General features: G+C 38.4%; 8 non-coding genes across 8 annotated transcripts; all 8 read right to left on the bottom strand.

The window, feature by feature from the left end:
• Window positions 1-11,798: 11,798 nt before the first annotated feature.
• TRNAL-AAG lies at window positions 11,799-11,879 on the bottom strand. The gene has a single exon. It is a non-coding gene; the product is annotated as a tRNA-Leu (tRNA).
• Window positions 11,880-13,499: 1,620 nt separating this feature from the next.
• TRNAL-AAG lies at window positions 13,500-13,580 on the bottom strand. The gene has a single exon. It is a non-coding gene; the product is annotated as a tRNA-Leu (tRNA).
• Window positions 13,581-15,199: 1,619 nt separating this feature from the next.
• TRNAL-AAG lies at window positions 15,200-15,280 on the bottom strand. The gene has a single exon. It is a non-coding gene; the product is annotated as a tRNA-Leu (tRNA).
• Window positions 15,281-16,900: 1,620 nt separating this feature from the next.
• On the bottom strand, window positions 16,901-16,981 carry TRNAL-AAG. Its single transcript has one exon. It is a non-coding gene; the product is annotated as a tRNA-Leu (tRNA).
• Window positions 16,982-18,791: 1,810 nt separating this feature from the next.
• Window positions 18,792-18,872, bottom strand: TRNAL-AAG. Its single transcript has one exon. It is a non-coding gene; the product is annotated as a tRNA-Leu (tRNA).
• Window positions 18,873-20,855: 1,983 nt separating this feature from the next.
• On the bottom strand, window positions 20,856-20,936 carry TRNAL-AAG. Its single transcript has one exon. It is a non-coding gene; the product is annotated as a tRNA-Leu (tRNA).
• A 1,520-nt stretch (window positions 20,937-22,456) lies between these two features.
• Window positions 22,457-22,537, bottom strand: TRNAL-AAG. The gene has a single exon. It is a non-coding gene; the product is annotated as a tRNA-Leu (tRNA).
• A 1,581-nt stretch (window positions 22,538-24,118) lies between these two features.
• TRNAL-AAG lies at window positions 24,119-24,199 on the bottom strand. Its single transcript has one exon. It is a non-coding gene; the product is annotated as a tRNA-Leu (tRNA).
• Between the last annotated feature and the right edge of the window lie 309 nt (window positions 24,200-24,508).

Below are 24,508 nucleotides of genomic sequence, written 5' to 3'. Positions count from 1 at the left end.
GCTAACTGCACTTCAATGTGTTTCTTATCAGTTGCAGATTAGTGTGGGCCCCTGTAGCCGATGAGCTCGGAATAGAAGGGAAGTACAGGTTGAGGTCTACTCTTTGATGTAGACAGGGATTGTTATTAATGTTGTAAGTTTAGCCTGTGCACTTAGAGTGGAGTTTGTCAAAGAGGTGATAGAATTCACTCTAGGTGTGGCGGTAGCACCCGGTTTTCTGTTGATATGATGTAAGCTTCCGCAGCGTTTTATTACGGATTTTGTAATAAATGTAAGAGTTGAAAATTGGGGTGTTACACTTGCAATCTTCGACCAATATGTTCTCGGTAAATCTCTGTCTCCAAAGTCATGCCTTAGTCTCCGGTACCAGTGCTTTGACTGATCATCCTCGTCATAAAATCCAAGGAAAACACCCAAACGGTTGGCCGATATATTATAGTCCTGGTTGAAGAATCTAAACTTAATGGTAGGGCTATAGAGATCTCCAGCTATTCCGTCAACATTCAAACTTGCAATAAACTCATGTACTAGAGGGATAAAAGTATCATGTCTCCAGCTTAGAAGATTGTTCCAATATGGCTCTGCAATAAACCTCTCCAGTCCATATTTGCACTCATAATCCTCCAACACTCTCAAGTCTACATATCTCCATTGCACAATAGGGTAGTTTAATAACTGCCTGTACCGACCTAGCATTGTAGCAGTCATTAGTAGAATTTGATTTCCGGTGGATACTTCAAAGTAACGAGTGTTAGTGTCCCTAGCACTGTTTTCATCTGCCGGGGCTTTCCCTCTTTGGAGCCTTTGAGCAATCTGTTGTGCAAGGTCATATGGCGAAGACATCTTTCCTATAACATAGGTAACCAAAGCAACACAAGGAAAAACACTTGCCAATCTTAAATATTGATTATGAACAATATTGCACATATCTAAAGAAAAATCATAAGAATTCAATGCATGCAACCATCATTTTGATATCCATCAACAATTCTATCATATACATGCAAGAACTAGCTCATACCATTCCATACTCATTTCATAGTCAAAAGGTCAACATATGGTCAACTTCATCTTCTACCTCTAGACTAGCCCAAGGTTGAAAAATGGAAGCAACATGAAAGTTAAAATTGGACCAACTAACTAGTAGAATATAGAAATGTAATGCCTATAGAGTAGGAAAATTGCAAACTTTACCCACCATGCTCACTATATCAACAAGGATCTCATCATAACAAGAGAATACCCAAATCAAGCAATTTCAAGATCTAGTCACAAAGAGATGTTAAAACATGAAATTTCTAGTCTATAGAAGCAATGTAGGCTCAATACAAGTCTATCAAGTCATCTCATAACAATATATCTCAAGAAAAATGTCATACAAGAAAAACCCATGGAGATGTTCTTCAAAAATAGAACAAGTTCTTCATTAAACAAGTAAATAGCAAAGAAGAGTATGTTCATACCTTAGAAATGACTTAGAATCCTTGAGAAAAGTTGAGAGATTTGGAAGGAAATGCTTAGAAAGTGTATATTTTCAGCTTGGAAGAGTTCTTGCTCGTGGTGGGGAAGAAATGAAGCAAGGAAAGGGTTTTAAACCACTTCGCGCGAAAATCTGCGAAAAGTCTGGTACCCGTCCACGCACGCTACCACGCGTGGTGGTAGGCGTGGGAGCTCTCTGGTTTATTCCCACGCCTGCTCACACGCGTGTGAGCGGTGTGGTGGCTCTTTGGAAGTTTTCCACGCCTAGCCACACGCGTGGTGGTGGCGTGGAGGCATGCTGTGCAAAGCTTACCTCGGTTTCCCCCTTTCTCCTTTGCTAGTGATGATGTTTGCCAATTGATTGCGGGCAACTTATAACTCTCGGGTGTATAATCTGTACTTGTTAGCTCAACCGAGATTATAGAAACATTATTGAAATAAAACTAAGTAAAACATACTACATAAACCAAGAGAATTTTAAAGAAAAAGTAGGATAACATTGGGACTGCCTCCCAAGTGCGCCATGGTTTTACGTCTCCTGGCTAGACATGGTGTGGCCTATCCTTCAAGGCACACAGACTTTGGGACCCGACCAAGCGTCCCGTGAACCTTAGCTTCAAGGAATGTCCCAAGGTGGGAAACATCCTTGAATACCCACAAGAATAAAGGAAGAACAACATGCAAGGTTGGATGAATGTTAACATTAAACACTCTCCTCAACTCTTTTAGGATGGTGTCTGCTTCCTTTCCTTTTTCCTCTCTTTCCCCCCTAAAGATTTTCTCGTTTGTTTCAAACCATATCTCCTCACTCCCTTCCTCAATCTCGAGTGTGGTCAACTCTCTCCACTCAACTCTTTTCATAAGATCAAACGTGAAAGACCTATCATTTCCCACCATCTCTTCCCCACACTCTTTTTCTTCATCACTCCACTCTATTGGGTTAGAAAAATCACTCACACTCACACACGAATAGAATGAAGCATCATCCCTTTCACTCACCAACTCACTCTCACCCAAGACAAAGGATTCATCTTCTAAAAAGTTAAAGCAATCATAATCATATTTAAACAAAAGAGAATCCTTACAATCATTAATCAATATATCAAAATTTTTCATGGAATCATCCTCCCGAAATTTAAAGCAATCATAATCACATGTAATGGAAATATTAATGCAAAGGGAGTCATCCACACAAGTGTCAAGGGTGTTTGCACTAAGAGCACAAGGATTGTCAAGAAAATTAGCGCAAGAAAGATTAGGAATTTTACCACATTTTGGCTCTTCATCTTCCTACACTACTTTGATGTCCTCATCCTCACTCTCCATCTCTACCTCCTTTTGATCTTCCAATTCGAAAATTGGGACTTCTTCAAGCACCGGGGCATAACCATCCTCTACTTCTTCAAAACTCTCCTCTTCCTTAGCATTTTCTTTTTCAACCTCTTGTACAATCCTCAGATTGGCTTCCAAAGTGGGGATGTCATCTATGATGGTGGAGTTAGCTCGGGACTCATTCATTTTCATGAGCTCCTCCATCATGGATAACATCTTCGTTTCAACCTCTTCTAGTGGAAGTCCTTCCTCCCGGAGGGTAGCAAGATAGTCTTTCAATTCGCTCTTGATTTCGGCTTTTAATTTAGTCGTATCCTCCTTGGCCATCCTCGTGAATTCTTCTATTTTTGCTTTTAGGATTTCAATTTCATCGGTGGTCGGTGGGATAGAGTTACAAGGATTGGTATGGGTATTATATGGGAAAGAAGGTAGTGTTTCAAAGAAATGGGTAGTATTGTTTTCTTCATGGATTTGTGATGGAGGTGGGTAGTGGGTGTTTAGGTGGGAAGTAGGGAATGAATTTGACTCGGGAGTATAGCTTGGGTCGATTGTTCTCATCATTCGTGCAAGCTTACTCTCTATGCTTTGAGATATTTCTTTGGAGCTTAATGAGTCAATTTCTTGAAAATTGGGTGATTGTGAAGGTTAATTTTCTTGAAAAGGTGGAGGTGGTGTTTCATATGGGTATGAGTGATGATTGGGTGTATGAAATGGATAAGGATATGGAGGTGGTAAATGGTGATGTGGAAATGGGTAAGGGTATGGAGGTGGGTAGTGGTATGTTGGTGGAGGGTAAGTATAGGTGGAATGGGGGTAATAGGGATATGGTTGGGGTTGAGGATTCCTATAGGATTGTCCTCCATGATTTGGGTAACCATGGGGATTCATTTTAGCACTTATTGGCAAGCTTCAAGAGGTTGGCTTAAGGAGAATTTCCTGCATAATAGCTTAGCCAACAACAAATAATTTTTGCAACTAAAAGTAGTTGCAAGTGAGCACGAGATATTCAATATAGTAGAAGCTCACTTCTTCAAGCAAAATAACAAAATTAAGAAAACGAAATAAACAAAAAGAAAGCAATTCAATAATTCTTAAAATTCTACTTCTAAGATGTCAACACTATTCGAAACCGTTTGCCATCCCCGGCAACGGCGCCATTTTGACAATGATTGTTTGTATGGGGTGAGTGGGTATGTGAAGGTGTAGTGGTAAAACGAAGAGTCAAGACTCCCCGAGTGTCGTGTCTCTCAAGGATGACGAATGGGAATCGAATGGGTGTGTTGGCATTTAAGAGGTTGAAGGAAAAGAGTTACGGGAATGGCTAGGAGTTGGATTCATTGGTAAGAGGGTAAGGTTGATAAAAGGTTGTGTAAAGTAAAGAAAAGTAAAGTGGAGATTGGGGCTTTAGGCTTTTCCATGTGGTTTATCTTTGGTTGGTTTTGTGAATGCAAGTTGTGGAATAGACTAGGGAGTTCATGGCACACTACCAAGTGGCGTCACACTTTGGACTCCCACATCCTCATTCGGTTTGGGCATTTCATCGAACACTTTGTCTACCACTCCTCTCAGATCTTGTCCTTTCGGACTAAGAGCGGAGATGTGGGTGACTGAGACTCGTGGGTGGCCGCTATCGCGCGCACACTCACTTCCTTTGGGTTTGCTACCTAATGTGGCCACAAAAGACACAAACCTTAAAGAACATCATCCACACAAGTTCAACATCCAACAAGCAAGCAATTCACAAATCAAAGCAATAATATTAAACATCCACATATATCTACCATGGGGCCACCAATCCCCTATCTAATCTACTCTAGCATACTAAGAAACAAGAAAAGGAAAAGGAAATTCAAAGAAACAAGTATTGAATTAGAAATTAAAGAGAATGGTTACCACCCCTTGAAAAAGGGGATCTTACAACCTTGATCTTGAATCCCAATCTTCCTTCTTGCCCTTGATCTATTCTAACTATGAATGGAAGGAATTTTCCCCCGAGAGGGGAGAAAACCCTCTAGATCTAACTATCCTATTCTATCAATTTTCTGATCTACCTTCCTCTCCTCCTCCTTTAGGTTTAGGGCAAAAGAGATTTATATAGGTGACAAAGAAAAAGAACAAATTTCCCAAAATAGCCCTTGGCCCGACCACGCTTGCTCACACGCGTGTGAGTGGCGTGGTGGCTCTCTAGAATAATTCCACGCCCAGCCACACGCGTGTGAGGCTGCGTGGGGCGCTACTGCATTTCGGCTTGTTTGTCTTTTGCTCTATTTTAGCTTCAAATCCCTCTCCAACCTGTGAAATACTTCAAAACTCTTTCTGGAAATGTTGTTAGAAGAAATTGATCGCATTTGAGCTGAAATGCATGCAATTGTTGTAATTGGATGTCAAAACGATGGGCTTTTAATCTAATAAAGACCCCTTATAAGTGCTATCCTTGGCGCTTATCAAGTGTGCTTACAAACGCTTTGGTATTGTAAATAAACAATAACAAGAGAATGGTTTTGCAACTAAAAGTAGTTGCTCAAGAAGTGTCAAGTACTAAAAACAAGTGATAGTAAATGAACAAAAACAAGTAAAAAGGGACTAGGCTCTCTACTTAAGGAACCTACTCATGCTAATCCAATAAAGACTTACCTAAACAAAACCGTTACCACTCCCCGGCAACAGCGCCATTTGATGAGTTGAGTTTTAGCGGGAGGTGGAAAGAGTGTAGGTGGTAAAACGGGAAGAAGTTCCCGAGTATCGTCTCAAGGAATGGTAAGAAAGGATTCGGTAGACAAGGAATTAGACACAAGAGCGCCTATGTTTCAAAAACTAGTCCTAACAAGAGGGTTGTGTATATCATTCTAAGGATGTCTCAAAAACTAAAACGAAAGGTGTTGTAAAACAAGTATTGGAAGGGAGGATTCGGACTAATCTAGCATACATGCAAGTTCTTGATTTCCTAAGGTACTAGGGGTTCAAAAACGCTCAAAGGACTCACATGAGACAAGGTCACTCACACCACCGCCACTCTCGTGGTCAATGGACTCACTTCTTAGACCTTAATGTCATCCTTGTGAACATTAGGCTAGAAGAGGCATTATGACAAACACGTTATGTGCCTCTTGCCTTCCCTCTCCCTTTTCTCAAAGGTGAGAAGGAAAAGAGGTTGGTGAGGTCTTCAAGCATTCCCTATTCTCATAAGTGAAAGCTTTCTACACTAACTCTCAAGTCCGATTGGCCTAATCGGAGTAGAGGTCACACAAACACCCCAAACCACAATCAAGATATCCAAAAAACATCATTCTACCCTAGATATATGATATGAGAGCTCAAGAACAACATGCATGTTCAACTAGTCCAAATCCACTAGGTAACTAGCCACACATCTCTAAACTAAGCATCATCAAAGCAATTGAACAAATCTAAGCTATAAGGATTGAAATCTAAACACAATTCAAAGCACAAATCAAATCAACAAAACAAATCACAAACTAAATTCACAAACTAAAATTGAAGAACAAGAGAGGAAATTGGAAGATTACTTGAATGTATATGGAATTCTTCTACAAATCTTGATCAATTGCAAGTTGATGTCCACAATCTTCTCCAAATCTAGCTACTTGAAATGAAATGTGAATGGCATTGAAGTGGAATTGGGAGAGAATTTCAACCTAATTCTAGAGAGAGAAATTTTAGACTAGACTAATCTAGAAAAATGAATGGGATCCCCTGGAAAAATGCCCCCAATCTCTATTTAAATCGCGCCAATCCGCCAAAATAATACGTAGTGGACGCCCGACTGGACGCGCGTCCGATGCGCGTCCAGCGGGATTCTGCCTCGCTGCTTCAAATCTTCGGAGAGATCTCGAAATCGGACGCAGGCGTCTGACCCGCGTCCGCTGTGCGTCCTCAGCAGACGTTGCAACTTCAGAGAGGTGTTTTTTGGACGTGGGGCGTCCGGGCCGCGTCCTTCCCGCGTCCAAAGCAGACATCTCAAACTTCAGAGAGCTGTTTTTCGGACGTGGACGCCTGGGCGGACGCGCGTCCAAGGCGCGTCCGGGCCTTTCCTTTGCTTCAAATTTCCCTCGTGAATTAATCTTTGAAATCCATGCCTTTTCCACCTTTTTGCACAACGTTTTACCTGCAAAATGGTTAATCAAGTGTGGACTAGGGTCCAATGGCACTAACAAGCATTTTAACACAATTAAAGCTCAAATCAATCACAAAAGCTAGCAAGTACGTGCAATGCGACCCGAGAACGACCCTATAAGTGTAGCATCTTTTGCACTTATCAATCAGTACCCTTTCGGTGCTGAGTTACGAGTAGGGACTGGACGTAGGGGCCCTCGAGCGGTGGGTGACCCTTGGATGGTGCCATTGGTGGATCCAACGCGGGTGCCGACTATGCATGGGAGTGATACTACCACGAATCCAGGTGGTGATGTTGTGGCGGTTTGGCCAAACAGTATGTGGCCGAGAAACCTGTGGTGGCGGCAACTAAAAGGCGGCGTGAAACTCCTAGCCTGGGAAGTAGACGGTTGGGAGGGAATAATGGTGGTGATGTGTCAATGACCGACGTGTCAAAAACTTGTTCAAGGCGGGCACTGGTTCCCAGTCCTGCCCGTCATCATGAGTGCTATAAGTTGGAACTGTCGTGGCTTGGGCAATCCACGAACAGTTCGCGAAGCGGTGGACTTAGTGTCCTGTAAGAAGCCTGATTTTCTGTTTTTGATGGAGACCAAGGTTGCACGGACTCATGCAGAACGATTACGTGTAAAGCTTGGTTTTGAAGGCCTTTTTTATGTTAACAGTGTTGGTTTGAGTGGAGGATTAGCGTTATTCTGGAGGAGGAATTGCACAGCAAGATTGATTAGTTTCTCGAAGAATCATATTGATGTTGAGGTGAGTGTCGCTGATTCTGCATGTTGGCGTATGACGTGTTTTTATGGTTACCCTGAGTGTGGAAGGAGAAGGGAATCATGGGATTTGCTTCGATCTCTCACTGTATCATCAGACTTACCATGGGTGGTTCTCGGGGATTTTAATGATCTCCTGTTCCAGCATGAGAAGAGAGGAGGAAACCCGCACCGGGATGCCCTTCTTCGGGGTTTTGGGGAAGCTATGGATTATTGTGGGCTTACCCAGCTCCCGTTGCAAGGTTATCAGTTTCCATGGGAGAGGGGAAGAGGTACTATGGACTGGTTGGAAGAAAGATTGGATAAAGTTTTAGCTGATGTCAGGTAGAGAGAGCTGTAGGAGGCTGCCATCGTGGAAAATATATTAACCCGCACGTCTAACCACTCAGCCTTGTTCTTGCGACTGTCTGATCATGTCACGAGGAGGGGTGGTATACGAGGGCTTTCAAGTTTGAGATGGCCTGGCTGTTAGATGAGGGCTGTAGGGGTGTGGTTGAACATGCCTGGCAAGAAGGTAGGGCCGGGGGATTGCTGAGTTGTCTACAGCTCTGTGGAGAAAGATTACACAGGTGGGGAGGTGACCATTTCCATAACTTTGGCAGGCAGTTGAAGCAGCTGCGTGGTGCACAGTTTAAGCTCAGGGGTCTACGGAATCCGGAGTCCCTGGCTGAGTTCTCTCGGATTGAAAGTCACATTGCCCGCTTGGAGGCCCAAGAAGACATTTTTTGGAGACAGCGGGCAAAGCAACACTGGCTGAAGGGTGCGGATGCCAACACGAGGTTCTACCACAGGTATGCCTCTGCTCGTAAAAGAAAAAATGCCCTTACTAGATTAAAAAATGATGCGGGTGATTGGGTTGAGGGTGAGGGTCTGAAACCTTTTGTCTTGAGTTACTTTGATAATATTTTCAAGTCTACTGGTGCTTTGTTAGATGAGTCTTTTTTCACTTCTATACCCTCTCGTGTGTCCTCGGCTGACAATGATCTACTATTGCGCCCTTTTGAGAGTATTGAGGTTAAGGAAACTCTATTTTCAATGTTCCCGGATAAGGCTCCTGGGCCTGATGGGATGAATCCGGGCTTCTACCAGCACTACTGGGATGTAGTTGGGAGGATCTCATAGGTTTTGTGCTTGGCTGTCTGAATGATTGTTCGTTTCTTGAAGGCCTAAATGCTACAAATGTTGTCTTAATCCCTAAGAAAGCTGTGCCTGAGTGTGTGTCTGATCTAAGACCCATCGCGTTGTGCAATGTGGTGTATAAGGTCATGGCAAAGATCTTAGCTAATCGAATGAAGCCTTTATTAGGAAGCCTCATCTCTGAGTCACAGAGTGCTTTCATCCCAGACAGGCTTATTACGGACAACATTCTTATTGCTGCGGAGGTAGGCCACTACCTAAACAGGAAGCAGACTGGTCTAGTTGGCTGGGGGGCCCTGAAGTTAGACATGGCAAAGGCTTATGATCGTACGGAGTGGCCATTTTTGCGTAAAATGCTGGAGTCTCTAGGGTTTGATGCCAGGTGGATTAATTTGATTATGCTGTGTGTTACTACGGTTTCCTACAGCTTTCTGATCAATGGTGCCCCTACTATTGATGTTGTTCCCTCCCGTGGATTACGACAAGGGGATCCACTTTCCCCGTATTTATTCATTATCTGTGCTGAAGGACTCTCTTTGTTGCTACAGAAGGCTCAGGCAGATGGTACTATCCGGGGTTTGAGAGTTGCCAGAGGGGCCCCACCGATTTCCCATTTGTTCTTTGCAGATGACAGCCTCCTTTTCTTTAGGGCTAATGCCCAAGAGGCAGGAGCGGTCAAGCATTGTTTGGAGTTGTATGAGAGTATGTCTGGACAGGTGGTAAATTATCATAAATCTAGTGTTTGTTTCAGCAGGAATACTCAGAGTCAACACAGAGAGGAAGTGGTGGCAATGCTTGGGGTCGTCCAGGCCCCAAATTTTGGAAAATATTTGGGTCTACCTGCTTTCGTTGGCAGGAATAGGCGGAATGCTTTCTCTTATATTGAGTACAAGATCAGCCAATGGATTGGTTCGTGGAATAAAAAGCTACTTTCGCAGGTAGGGAAGGAAATTCTGTTGAAAAGTGTGGCTCAATCCATGCCTACCTTCTCAATAAGTGTTTTCCTTTTCCCTGAGACGGTCTGTTCCTCTATTGAGAGAACCATGAACAGGTTTTGGTGGAGTTCTGGGTCTGGCAGAATGATACATTGGAAGGCTTGGGATCGTTTATGTTTGCCAAAAAAGTATGGGGGCCTTAGCTTCAAAGACCTTCGTGCTTTCAATTTGGCTATGTTGGGTAAGCAGGCCTGGAGGTTTCTCATAAATCCCACCTCTCTAGTTGCTAGAATTTATAAAGCCAGGTACTACCCCAGAACCACTTTTATTGATGCTATAGTAGGTAACTGTCCAAGTTATTGCTGGCGTAGTATCATGGCGGCTCATGGCTTAATCTGTTCTGGGGTGAGACGAAGAATTGGTGATGGTCGCTCTACATTAATTTGGGGCCATCCTTGGCTCCCTGACGATCCATCACCAATGGTTCAGACTATTATGCCTGTGCACCTTAATGGTTCTGTTGTCTCTGGCTTGATTGATCCCCAAAGTGGTACATGGGACCTTTCTATTCTGAATGACATATTTACCCCGGAAGATGTAGTGCGCATTTTCCTGGTGTCAGTCTCACCAGGTTATGAGGATTCGTGGTTCTGGCAGGGTGACCCAAAGGGATGTTATACAGTCAAGTGTGGCTACCGATCTATTATGGGTGACTTAAATGGTGGGGAGGGAGAATTTGATAAATGGGTCTCCTTGTGGGCACTCAAGGTCCCCCCCAAGTGGAAAACATTTCTATGGAAAGCTCTAACTGATACTCTTCCTGTTACCAATAATTTGCTTTTAAGGAGGGTAGAGGTTGATCCTGCATGTCCTAAGTGTGGCCTGGTTCATGAAAATATAATGCATGCATTGGTTTCATGTGTTTTTTCACAACATGTGTGGGATGTGTCTGGTTTATCTATACCATCAATTCAAGGTGATTCTTTTATTATATGGTTCTCATATGTTATGCGTGATCTTTCTGAAGGGGATATTGGACTGGCTGCGGCTCTACTCTACTATATTTGGCGTGCAAGAAATCATTCTGTATGGGATGGCTTTCTGCCGCATCCAACAGCAGTCAAAGCATCGGCAGTAGCAGCGCTTCAAGCTTGGAGATCAGTTCACGGCGGCGACGCTACTGTCCATGGATCCGCCTCCCAGGTCGCTCATGTCCAGCCTCAACCGATGATGCAGCAGTGTTTCTTCGATGCCAACTACCACGCCACCACCATGAAATCATCTTTCGGGGCGGTACTGCTCACACCGGACCAAAATTTCGTAGCGGCATGTGCTGGTTCCTTGCCGGACTGTTTCATGCCATTGATGGCCGAAGCCATGGCCGCTAAGGAGGTTCTCTCGTGGCTGCGCGGGAGGGAGCTGCCGACCGTTACGATCCACACCGACTGTTCCCAGCTACACTCGTTGCTCTCCAAGCCCATGACAGTTTGTTCATATGCAGATTTCGCCATACAGGAGTGCAAGATGTCCATCACATCTTTCACTCATTGTTTCGTTAGTTTGGTTCCTAGAACAGAAAACGTTATAGCTCATTCTCTCGCGGCTTTGGCCCATTCGCAGATTAGTACTTTGTATTGGGACACTGTCCCGCCTGACTCTGTTTCTGCTCTCTTACATTAATCGAGTTTGCGTTTTGCTTTCAAAAAAAAAAAGTTCATTATATATTTTGAAAATGTTATATAATTTTTTTATAATTTTTCTTCTACCTTTCTAAGTTCAAAAAGTGAAATGGAAACATGATCTTTTCAAGACCTCTTATTATAGACTAAATTAATGTTAGTTTCTAGGGTAAAGTTGACAACCTTGTCTACTCATACAAGTTGACAACCTTCTAGATGTTAGTTTCTAGGGTAAAGTTAGTGTGGAGAGTGGGATTTGAACCCACGCCCTTCATTCAAGTAAACTTGTAAAGTTGACAACCCTACATAGATGTTAGTTTCTAGGGTAAAGTTATTGTGAAGAGTGGGATTTGAACCCACGCCCTTTCGGACCAGAACCTTAATCTAGCGCCTTAGACCAACTCGACCATCTCCACATGACAATTATATTTATGCAAGTTTAAAATGGATCTAATAGAGATAGCTTATGTTAAACGGAAGTCCACTTCTTGCAACTTGTATTGAATATGTGATGAAGTAGTTATTTCGGTGAGGTGTAAAGTGTAAACAATGAATAAGTACTCGAGTGTCATTGTCAAGAGGATGGAAATTTGGAGAAAGTAAGCAAGTCATTTACGAATGCAAAAGAAATTAGAGGTAAAGAGCAAGGAGTTCATGAATAAAGTGAGTGCAAAGGTAAACAAGATTCAGAGATCAATAATGAAGGAAAGCGGATTGGATCTATACTTCCCCGGTTCTTACACCCATTTATCTATTGTTGGATTGAATTGAAATTTAAGACACCTAAGGAGGCGAAAGGCACAACACCGAGCGACGTCACGCTCGGATTCCAAAGCCCTCAATTGGCTGGGGCATTCCGTCGAACACGTTGTCTCCCTATCTACTCTAGACCTCATCCTCTCGGATTAAGTGTGAGAGTTGCTCACACCTAGGCTATTGCACTCTTGCGATATCCCGCCAAACATACAACCTACACTATTAACACATTTAGGCTTCCAATGGATCAAGATGAACCACAACAATGCATACAACAAAAGTAAGAAACGAAGAATTAGAAGACGCTTGAATTATTTGTTCCTTGTGCTTCAAGAAATAAAAGTAATAAATGAAGCATTAGAAGACGCTTGAATTATTTGTTCCTTGTGCTTCAAGAAAATAAAGTAAGAAACGAATAATTAGAAGACGCTTTAATTATTTGATCCTTGCTCTCCAAGAAATAAAAGTAAGAAACGAAGAATTTGAAGACGCTTGAATTATTTGTTTCTTTGCGCTTCAAGAAATAAAAGTAAAAAAAAAAAAAAGAAGAATTAGAAGACGTTTTGTTCCTTGTGCTTCAAGAAATAAAAGAAATGAATATATAAAAGACGCGAGTTGAGAACTATTTGTTCATTGTGCTTCAAGAAATAAAAGTAAGAAATGAAGAATTAGAAAATGCTTGAATTATTTGTTCCTTGCACTTCAAGAAATAAAAGAAATGAAGAATTAGAAGACGCGTGTTGAAAAATATTTGTCCTTTCTTGCGCTTCAAGAAATAACAAGTAAGAAATGATGAATTAGAAGAAGCGAGTTGAGAATTATTGAATTCATCTACAAAAGCAATAATACCCAATTAAGTAATTTTGGGTTAAGGATATATTAACCAATTATAAAGTATACCACAAGTTAGAAACATAAATATATATATAAATATAAGTTAAATTTATAAATAAGTGTCTTCATTTTATAATTGTCCAACGTGTATTCATACTATGAAAATGTTATATAATTTTTTTAAAATTTTTCTTTTACCTTTCTAAGTTGAAAAAGTGAAATGGAAACATGGTCATTTCAAGACCTCTTATTATAGAAACTAAATTAATGTTAGTTTCTAGGTTAAAGTTGCAACCTTACATAGATGTTAGCCTATTTTAGAAACTAAATTAATGTCTACTCATACAAGTTTAGTTTCTAGGGTAAAGTTAGTGTGGAGAGTGGGATTTGAACCCACGCCCTTCATTCGTGTAGACTTGTAAAGTTAGTTTCTAGGGTAAACTTATTGTGGAGAGTGGGATTTGAACCCACGCCCTTTCGGACCAGAACCTTAATCTGGCGCCTTAGACCAACTCGGCCATCTCCACGTGACAATTATATTTATTCAAGTTTAAAATGGATCTAATAGAGATAGCTTATGTTAAACGGAAGTCCTCTTCTTGCAACTTGTATTGAATATGTGATGAAGTAGTTATTTCGGTGAGGTGTAAAGTGTAAACAATGAATAAGTACTCGAGTGTCATTGTCAAGAGGATGGAAAATTGGAGAAAGTAAGCAAGTCATTTACGAATGCTAAAGAAATTAGAGGTAAAGAGCAAGGAGTTCATGAATAGAGTGAGTGCAAAGTTAAACAAGATTCAAAGATCAATAATTAAGGAAAGCGGATTGGATCTATACTTCCCCGGTTCTTGCAGTCATTTATCTATTGTTGGATTGAATTGAAATCTAAGACACCTAAGGAGGCGAAAGGCACAACACCGAGCGGCGTCACGCTCGGATTCCCAAGCCCTCAATTGGCTGGGGCATTCCGTCGAACACCTTGTCTCCCTATCTACTCTAGACCTCATCCTCTCGGATTAAGTGTGAGAGTTGCACACACCTAGGCTATTGCACTCTTGCGATATCTCGCCAAGCATACAACCTACACTATTGACACATTTAGGCTTCCAATGGATCAAGATGAACCACAACAATGCATACAACAGAAGTAAGAAACGAAGAATTAGAAGACGCTTGAATTATTTGTTCCTTGTGCTTCAAGAAATAAAAGTAATAAATGAAGCATTAGAAGACGCTTGAATTATTTGTTCCTTGTGCTTCAAGAAAATAAAGTAAGAAACGAATAATTAGAAGACGCTTTAATTATTTGATCCTTGCTCTCCAAGAAATAAAAGTAAGAAACGAAGAATTTGAAGACGCTTGAATTATTTGTTTCTTTGCGCTTCAAGAAATAAAAGTAAAAAAAAAAAAAAAAGAATTAGAAGACGTTTTGTTCCTTGTGCTTCAAGAAATAAAAGAAATGAATATATAAAAGACGCGAGTTGAGAACTATTTGTTCATTGTGCTTCAAGAAATAAAAGTAAGAAATGAAGAATTAGAAAATGCTTGAATTATTTGTTCCTTGCACTTCAACAAATAAAAGAAATGAAGAATTAGAAGACGCGTGTTGAAAAATATTTGTCCTTTCTTGCGCTTCAAGAAATAACAAGTAAGAAATGATGAATTAGAAGACGCGAGTTGAGAATTATTGAATTCATCTACAAAAGCAATAATACCCAATTAAGTAATTTTGGGTTAAGGATATATTAACCAATTATAAAGTATACCACAAGTTAGAAACATAAATATATATATAAATATAAGTTAAATTTATAAATAAGTGTCTTCATTTTATAATTGTCCAACGTGTATTCATACTATGAAAATGTTATATAATTTTTTTATAATTTTTCTTTTACCTTTCTAAGTTGAAAAAGTGAAATGGAAACATGGTCATTTCAAGACCTCTTATTATAGAAACTAAATTAATGTTAGTTTCTAGGTTAAAGTGACAACCTTACATAGATGTTAGCCTATTTTAGAAACTAAATTAATGTCTACTCATACAAGTTTAGTTTCTAGGGTAAAGTTAGTGTGGAGAGTGGGATTTGAACCCACACCCTTCATTCGTGTAGACTTGTAAAGTTAGTTTCTAGGGTAAACTTATTGTGGAGAGTGGGATTTGAACCCACGCCCTTTCGGACCAGAACCTTAATCTGGCGCCTTAGACCAACTCGGCCATCTCCACGTGACAATTATATTTATTCAAGTTTAAAATGGATCTAATAGAGATAGCTTATGTTAAACGGAAGTCCACTTCTTGCAACTTGTATTGAATATGTGATGAAGTAGTTATTTCGGTGAGGTGGAAAGTGTAAACAATGAATAAGTACTCGAGTGTCATTGTCAAGAGGATGGAAAATTGGAGAAAGTAAGCAAGTCATTTACGAATGCTAAAGAAATTAGAGGTAAAGAGCAAGGAGTTCATGAATAGAGTGAGTGCAAAGTTAAACAAGATTCAAAGATCAATAATGAAGGAAAGCGGATTAGATCTATACTTCCCCGGTTCTTGCAGTCATTTATCTATTGTTGGATTGAATTGAAATCTAAGACACCTAAGGAGGCGAAAGGCACAACACCGAGCGGCGTCACGCTCGGATTCCCAAGCCCTCAATTGGCTGGGGCATTCCGTCGAACACCTTGTCTCCCTATCTACTCTAGACCTCATCCTCTCGGATTAAGTGTGAGAGTTGCACACACCTAGGCTATTGCACTCTTGCGATATCTCGCCAAGCATACAACCTACACTATTGACACATTTAGGCTTCCAATGGATCAAGATGAACCACAACAATGCATACAACAGAAGTAAGAAACGAAGAATTAGAAGACGCTTGAATTATTTGTTCCTTGTGCTTCAAGAAATAAAAGTAATAAATGAAGCATTAGAAGACGCTTGAATTATTTGTTCCTTGTGCTTCAAGAAAATAAAGTAAGAAACGAATAATTAGAAGACGCTTTAATTATTTGATCCTTGCTCTCCAAGAAATAAAAGTAAGAAACGAAGAATTTGAAGACGCTTGAATTATTTGTTTCTTTGCGCTTCAAGAAATAAAAGTAAAAAAAAAAAAAAAAGAATTAGAAGGCGCTTTGTTCCTTGTGCTTCAAGAAATAAAAGAAATGAATATATAAAAGACGCGAGTTGAGAACTATTTGTTCATTGTGCTTCAAGAAATAAAAGTAAGAAATGAAGAATTAGAAAATGCTTGAATTATTTGTTCCTTGCACTTCAACAAATAAAAGAAATGAAGAATTAGAAGACGCGTGTTGAAAAATATTTGTCCTTTCTTGCGCTTCAAGAAATAACAAGTAAGAAATGATGAATTAGAAGAAGCGAGTTGAGAATTATTGAATTCATCTACAAAAGCAATAATACCCAATTAAGTAATTTTGGGTTAAGGATATATTAACCAATTATAAAGTATACCACAAGTTAGAAACATAAATATATATATAAATATAAGTTAAATTTATAAATAAGTGTCTTCATTTTATAATTGTCCAACGTGTATTCATACTATGAAAATGTTATATAATTTTTTTAAAATTTTTCTTTTACCTTTCTAAGTTGAAAAAGTGAAATGGAAACATGGTCATTTCAAGACCTCTTATTATAGAAACTAAATTAATGTTAGTTTCTAGGTTAAAGTTGACAACCTTACATAGATGTTAGCCTATTTTAGAAACTAAATTAATGTCTACTCATACAAGTTTAGTTTCTAGGGTAAAGTTAGTGTGGAGAGTGGGATTTGAACCCACGCCCTTCATTCGTGTAGACTTGTAAAGTTAGTTTCTAGGGTAAACTTATTGTGGAGAGTGGGATTTGAACCCACGCCCTTTCGGACCAGAACCTTAATCTGGCGCCTTAGACCAACTCGGCCATCTCCACGTGACAATTATATTTATTCAAGTTTAAAATGGATCTAATAGAGATAGCTTATGTTAAACGGAAGTCCACTTCTTGCAACTTGTATTGAATATGTGATGAAGTAGTTATTTCGGTGAGGTGGAAAGTGTAAACAATGAATAAGTACTCGAGTGTCATTGTCAAGAGGATGGAAAATTGGAGAAAGTAAGCAAGTCATTTACGAATGCTAAAGAAATTAGAGGTAAAGAGCAAGGAGTTCATGAATAGAGTGAGTGCAAAGTTAAACAAGATTCAAAGATCAATAATGAAGGAAAGCGGATTGGATCTATACTTCCCCGGTTCTTGCAGTCATTTATCTATTGTTGGATTGAATTGAAATCTAAGACACCTAAGGAGGCGAAAGGCACAACACCGAGCGACGTCACGCTCGGATTCCCAAGCCCTCAATTGGCTGGGGCATTCCGTCGAACACCTTGTCTCCCTATCTACTCTAGACCTCATCCTCTCGGATTAAGTGTGAGAGTTGCACACACCTAGGCTATTGCACTCTTGCGATATCTCGCCAAGCATACAACCTACACTATTGACACATTTAGACTTCCAATGGATCATGATGAACCACAAGAATGCATACAACAAAAGTAAGAAACGAAGAATTAGAAGACGCTTGAATTAGTTGTTCCTTGTACTTCAAGAAATAAAAGTAATAAATGAAGCATTAGAAGACGCTNATTGCACTCTTGCGATATCTCGCCAAGCATACAACCTACACTATTGACACATTTAGGCTTCCAATGGATCAAGATGAACCACAACAATGCATACAACAGAAGTAAGAAACGAAGAATTAGAAGACGCTTGAATTATTTGTTCCTTGTGCTTCAAGAAATAAAAGTAATAAATGAAGCATTAGAAGACGCTTGAATTATTTGTTCCTTGTGCTTCAAGAAAATAAAGTAAGAAACGAATAATTAGAAGACGCTTTAATTATTTGATCCTTGCTCTCCAAGAAATAAAAGTAAGAAACGAAGAATTTGAAGACGCTTGAATTATTTGTTTCTTTGCGCTTCAAGAAATAAAAATAAAAAAAAAAAAAAAAGAATTAGAAGACGTTTTGTTCCTTGTGCTTCAAGAAATAAAAGAAATGAATATATAAAAGACGCGAGTTGAGAACTATTTGTTCATTGTGCTTCAAGAAATAAAAGTAAGAAATGAAGAATTAGAAAATGCTTGAATTATTTGTTCCTTGCACTTCAACAAATAAAAGAAATGAAGAATTAGAAGACGCGTGTTGAAAAATATTTGTCCTTTCTTGCGCTTCAAGAAATAACAAGTAAGAAATGATGAATTAGAAGACGCGAGTTGAGAATTATTGAATTCATCTACAAAAGCAATAATACCCAATTAAGTAATTTTGGGTTAAGGATATATTAACCAATTATAAAGTATACCACAAGTTAGAAACATAAATATATATATAAATATAAGTTAAATTTATAAATAAGTGTCTTCATTTTATAATTGTCCAACGTGTATTCATACTATGAAAATGTTATATAATTTTTTTAAAATTTTTCTTTTACCTTTCTAAGTTGAAAAAGTGAAATGGAAACATGGTCATTTCAAGACCTCTTATTATAGAAACTAAATTAATGTTAGTTTCTAGGTTAAAGTTGCAACCTTACATAGATGTTAGCCTATTTTAGAAACTAAATTAATGTCTACTCATACAAGTTTAGTTTCTAGGGTAAAGTTAGTGTGGAGAGTGGGATTTGAACCCACGCCCTTCATTCGTGTAGACTTGTAAAGTTAGTTTCTAGGGTAAACTTATTGTGGAGAGTGGGATTTGAACCCACGCCCTTTCGGACCAGAACCTTAATCTGGCGCCTTAGACCAACTCGGCCATCTCCACGTGACAATTATATTTATTCAAGTTTAAAATGGATCTAATAGAGATAGCTTATGTTAAACGGAAGTCCTCTTCTTGCAACTTGTATTGAATATGTGATGAAGTAGTTATTTCGGTGAGGTGTAAAGTGTAAACAATGAATAAGTACTCGAGTGTCATTGTCAAGAGGATGGAAAATTGGAGAAAGTAAGCAAGTCATTTACGAATGCTAAAGAAATTAGAGGTAAAGAGCAAGGAGTTCATGAATAGAGTGAGTGCAAAGTTAAACAAGATTCAAAGATCAATAATGAAGGAAAGCGGATTGGGTCTATACTTCCCCGGTTCTTGCAGTCATTTATCTATTGTTGGATTGAATTGAAATCTAAGACACCTAAGGAGGCGAAAGGCACAACACCGAGCGGCGTCACGCTCTGATTCCCAAGCCCTCAATTGGCTGGGGCATTCCGTCGAACACCTTGTCTCCCTATCTACTCTAGACCTCATCCTCTCGGATTAAGTGTGAGAGTTGCACACACCTAGGCTATTGCACTCTTGCGATATCTCGCCAAGCATACAACCTACACTATTGACACATTTAGGCTTCCAATGGATCAAGATGAACCACAACAATGCATACAACAAAAGTAAGAAACGAAGAATTAGAAGACGCTTGAATTATTTGTTCCTTGTGCTTCAAGAAATAAAAGTAATAAATGAAGCATTAGAAGACGCTTGAATTATTTGTTCCTTGTGCTTCAAGAAAATAAAGTAAGAAACGAATAATTAGAAGACGCTTTAATTATTTGATCCTTTCTCTCCAAGAAATAAAAGTAAGAAACGAAGAATTTGAAGACGCTTGAATTATTTGTTTCTTTGCGCTTCAAGAAATAAAAGTAATAAATGAAGCATTAGAAGACGCGCTTCAAGAAATAAAAGTAATAAATGAAGCATTAGAAGACGCTCTTCAAGAAATAAAAGTAATAAATGAAGCATTAGAAGACGCTTGAATTATTTGTTCCTTGTGCTTCGAAGCATTAGAAGACGCTTGAATTATTTGTTCCTTGTGCTTCAAGAAAATAAAGTAAGAAACGAATAATTAGAAGACGCTTTAATTATTTGATCCTTGCTCTCCAAGAAATAAAAGTAAGAAACGATTATTTGATCCTTGCTCTCCAAGAAATAAAAGTAAGAAACGAAGAATTTGAACTTGCTCTCCAAGAAATAAAAGTAAGAAACGAAGAATTTGAAGACGCTTGAATTATTTGTTTCTTTGCGCTTCAAGAAATAAAAGTAAAAAAAAAAAGAATTAGAAGGCGCTTTGTTCATTGTGCTTCAAGAAATAAAAGAAATGAATATATAAAAGACGCGAGCTGAGAACTATTTGTTCATTGTGCTTCAAGAAATAAAAGTAAGAAATGAAGAATTAGAAAATGCTTGAATTATTTGTTCCTTGCACTTCAACAAATAAAAGAAATGAAGAATTAGAAGACGAGTGTTGAAAAATATTTGTCCTCTCTTGCGCTTCAAGAAATAACAAGTAAGAAATGATGAATTGGAAGACGCGAGTTGAGAATTATTGAATTCATCTACAAAAGCAATAATACCCAATTAAGTAATTTTGGGTTAAGGATATATTAACCAATTATAAAGTATACCACAAGTTAGAAATATAAATATATATATAAATATAAGTTAAATTTATAAATAAGTGTCTTCATTTTATAATTGTCCAACGTGTATTCATACTATGAAAATGTTATATAATTTTTTTATAATGTTTCTTTTACCTTTCTAAGTTGAAAAAGTGAAATGGAAACATGGTCATTTCAAGACCTCTTATTATAGAAAGTGACAACCTTACATAGATGTTAGCCTATTTTAGAAACTAAATTAATGTCAACTCGTACAAGTTTAGTTTCTAGGGTAAAGTTAGTGTGGAGAGTGGGATTTGAACCCACACCCTTCATTCGTGTAGACTTGTAAAGTTAGTTTCTAGGGTAAACTTATTGTGGAGAGTGGGATTTGAACCCACGCCCTTTCGGACCAGAACCTTAATCTGGCGCCTTAGACCAACTCGGCCATCTCCACGTGACAATTATATTTATTCAAGGTTAAAATGGATCTAATAGAGATAGCTTATGTTAAATGGAACTCCACTTCTTGCAACTTGTATTGAATATGTGATGAAGCAGTTATTTCGGTGAGGTGTAAAGTGTAAACAATGAATAAGTACTCGAGTGTCATTGTCAAGAGGATGGAAAATTGGAGAAAGTAAGCAAGTCATTTACGAATGCTAAAGAAATTAGAGGTAAAGAGCAAGGAGTTCATGAATAGAGTGAGTGCAAAGTTAAACAAGATTCAAAGATCAATAATTAAGGAAAGCGGATTGGGTCTATACTTCCCCGGTTCTTGCAGTCATTTATCTATTGTTGGATTGAATTGAAATCTAAGACACCTAAGGAGGCGAAAGGCACAACACCGAGCGGCGTCACGCTCTGATTCCCAAGCCCTCAATTGGCTGGGGCATTCCGTCGAACACCTTGTCTCCCTATCTACTCTAGACCTCATCCTCTCGGATTAAGTGTGAGAGTTGCACACACCTAGGCTATTGCACTCTTGCGATATCTCGCCAAGCATACAACCTACACTATTGACACATTTAGGCTTCCAATGGATCAAGATGAACCACAACAATGCATACAACAAAAGTAAGAAACGAAGAATTAAAAGACGCTTGAATTATTTGTTCCTTGTGCTTCAAGAAAATAAAGTAAGAAACGAATAATTAGAAGACGCTTTAATTATTTGATCCTTGCTCTCCAAGAAATAAAAGTAAGAAACGAAGAATTTGAAGACGCTTGAATTATTTGTTTCTTTGCGCTTCAAGAAATAAAAGTAGAAAAAAAAAAAGAAGAATTAGAAGGCGCTTTGTTCCTTGTGCTTCAAGAAATAAAAGAAATGAATATATAAAAGACGCGAGCTGAGAACTATTTGTTCATTGTGCTTCAAGAAATAAAAGTAAGAAATGAAGAATTAGAAAATGCTTGAATTATTTGTTCCTTGCACTTCAACAAATAAAAGAAATGAAGAATTAGAAGACAAGTGTTGAAAAATATTTGTCCTCTCTTGCGCTTCAAGAAATAACAAGTAAGAAATGATGAATTGGAAGACGCGAGTTGAGAATTATTGAATTCATCTACAAAAGCAATAATACCCAATTAAGTAATTTTGGGTTAAGGATATATTAACCAATTATAAAGTATACCACAAGTTAGAAACATAAATATATATATAAATATAAGTTAAATTTATAAATAAGTGTCTTCATTTTATAATTATCCACAACGTGTATTCATACTATGAAAATGTTATATAATTTTTCTTTTACCTTTCTATGTTGAAACACTGAAATGGAAACATGGTCTTTTCAAGACCTCTTATTATAGAAACTAAATTAATGTCTACTCATACAAGTTGACAACTTTCTAGATGTTAGTTTCTAGGGTAAAGAAAGTGTGGAGTGTGGGATTTGAACCCACGCCCTTCATTCAAGTAGACTTGTAAAGTTGACAACCTTACATAGATGTTAGTTTCTAGGGTAAAGTTATTATGGAGAGTGTGATTTGAACCCACGCCCCTTCGGACCAGAACCTTAATCTGGCGCCTTAGACCAACTCGGCCATCTCCACGTGAGAATTATATTTATGCAAGTTTAATATGGATATAATAGAGATAGCTTATGTTAAACAGAAGTCCACTTCAGGCAACTTGTATTGAATATGTGATGACGGTTTTTTCGGTGAGGTGTAAAGTATAAACAAGGAATAAGTACTGGACTGTCGTTCTCAAGAGGATGGCAAATTGGAGAGAGTAAGCAAGTCACTTACGAATGCAAAAGAAATAAGAAGTAAAGAGCAAGGAGTTCATGAATAGAGTTAGTGAAAAGTTAAACAAGATTCAAAGATCAATAATGAAGGAAAGCGGATTGGGTCTATAATTCCCCGGTTCTTGCAGTCATTTATCTATTGTTGGATTGAATTGAAATCTAAGACACCTAAGGAAGCGAAAGGCACAACACCGAGCGGCGTCACGCTCGGATTCCCAAGCCCTCAATTGGCTGGGGCATTCCGTCGAACACCTTGTCTCCCTATCTACTCTAGACCTCATCCTCTCGGATTAAGTGTGAGAGTTGCACACACCTAGGCTATTGCACTCTTGCGATATCTCGCCAAGCATACAACCTACACTATTGACACATTTAGGCTTCTAATGGATCAAGATGAACCACAACAATGCATACAACAAAAGTAAGAAACGAAGAATTAAAAGACGCTTGAATTATTTGTTCCTTGTGCTTCAAGAAATAAAAGTAATAAATGAAGCATTAGAAGACGCTTGAATTATTTGTTCCTTGTGCTTCAAGAAAATAAAGTAAGAAACGAATAATTAGAAGACGCTTTAATTATTTGATCCTTGCTCTCCAAGAAATAAAAGTAAGAAACGAAGAATTTGAAGACGCTTGAATTATTTGTTTCTTTGCGCTTCAAGAAATAAAAGTAGAAAAAAAAAAAAGAAGAATTAGAAGGCGCTTTGTTCCTTGTGCTTCAAGAAATAAAAGAAATGAATATATAAAAGACGCGAGCTGAGAACTATTTGTTCATTGTGCTTCAAGAAATAAAAGTAAGAAATGAAGAATTAGAAAATGCTTGAATTATTTGTTCCTTGCACTTCAACAAATAAAAGAAATGAAGAATTAGAAGACGCGTGTTGAAAAATATTTGTCCTTTCTTGCGCTTCAAGAAATAACAAGTAAGAAATGATGAATTAGAAGACGCGAGTTGAGAATTATTGAATTCATCTACAAAAGCAATAATACCCAATTAAGTAATTTTGGGTTAAGGATATATTAACCAATTATAAAGTATACCACAAGTTAGAAACATAAATATATATATAAATATAAGTTAAATTTATAAATAAGTGTCTTCATTTTATAATTATCCACAACGTGTATTCATACTATGAAAATGTTATATAATTTTTCTTTTACCTTTCTATGTTGAAACACTGAAATGGAAACATGGTATTTTCAAGACCTCTTATTATAGAAACTAAATTAATGTCTACTCATACAAGTTGACAACTTTCTAGATGTTAGTTTCTAGGGTAAAGAAAGTGTGGAGTGTGGGATTTGAACCCACGCCCTTCATTCAAGTAGACTTGTAAAGTTGACAACCTTACATAGATGTTAGTTTCTAGGGTAAAGTTATTATGGAGAGTGGGAATTGAACCCACGCCCCTTCGGACCAGAACCTTAATCTAGCGCCTTAGACCAACTCGGCCATCTCCACGTGAGAATTATATTTATGCAAGTTTAATATGGATATAATAGAGATAGCTTATGTTAAACAGAAGTCCACTTCAGGAAACTTGTATTGAATATGTGATGACGGTTTTTTCGGTGAGGTGTAAAGTATAAACAAGGAATAAGTACTGGACTGTCGTTCTCAAGAGGATGGCAAATTGGAGAGAGTAAGCAAGTCACTTACGAATGCAAAAGAAATAAGAAGTAAAGAGCAAGGAGTTCATGAATAGAGTTAGTGAAAAGTTAAACAAGATTCAAAGATCAATAATGAAGGAAAGCGGATTGGGTCTATACT

The sequence above is a fragment of the Ipomoea triloba genome, chromosome 5 (assembly GCF_003576645.1).
Source record: "Ipomoea triloba cultivar NCNSP0323 chromosome 5, ASM357664v1".
Taxonomy (NCBI): domain Eukaryota; kingdom Viridiplantae; phylum Streptophyta; class Magnoliopsida; order Solanales; family Convolvulaceae; genus Ipomoea; species Ipomoea triloba.
Note: the sequence above shows the minus strand (reverse complement) of the source record. Positions and strands in the feature narration are given on the sequence as shown.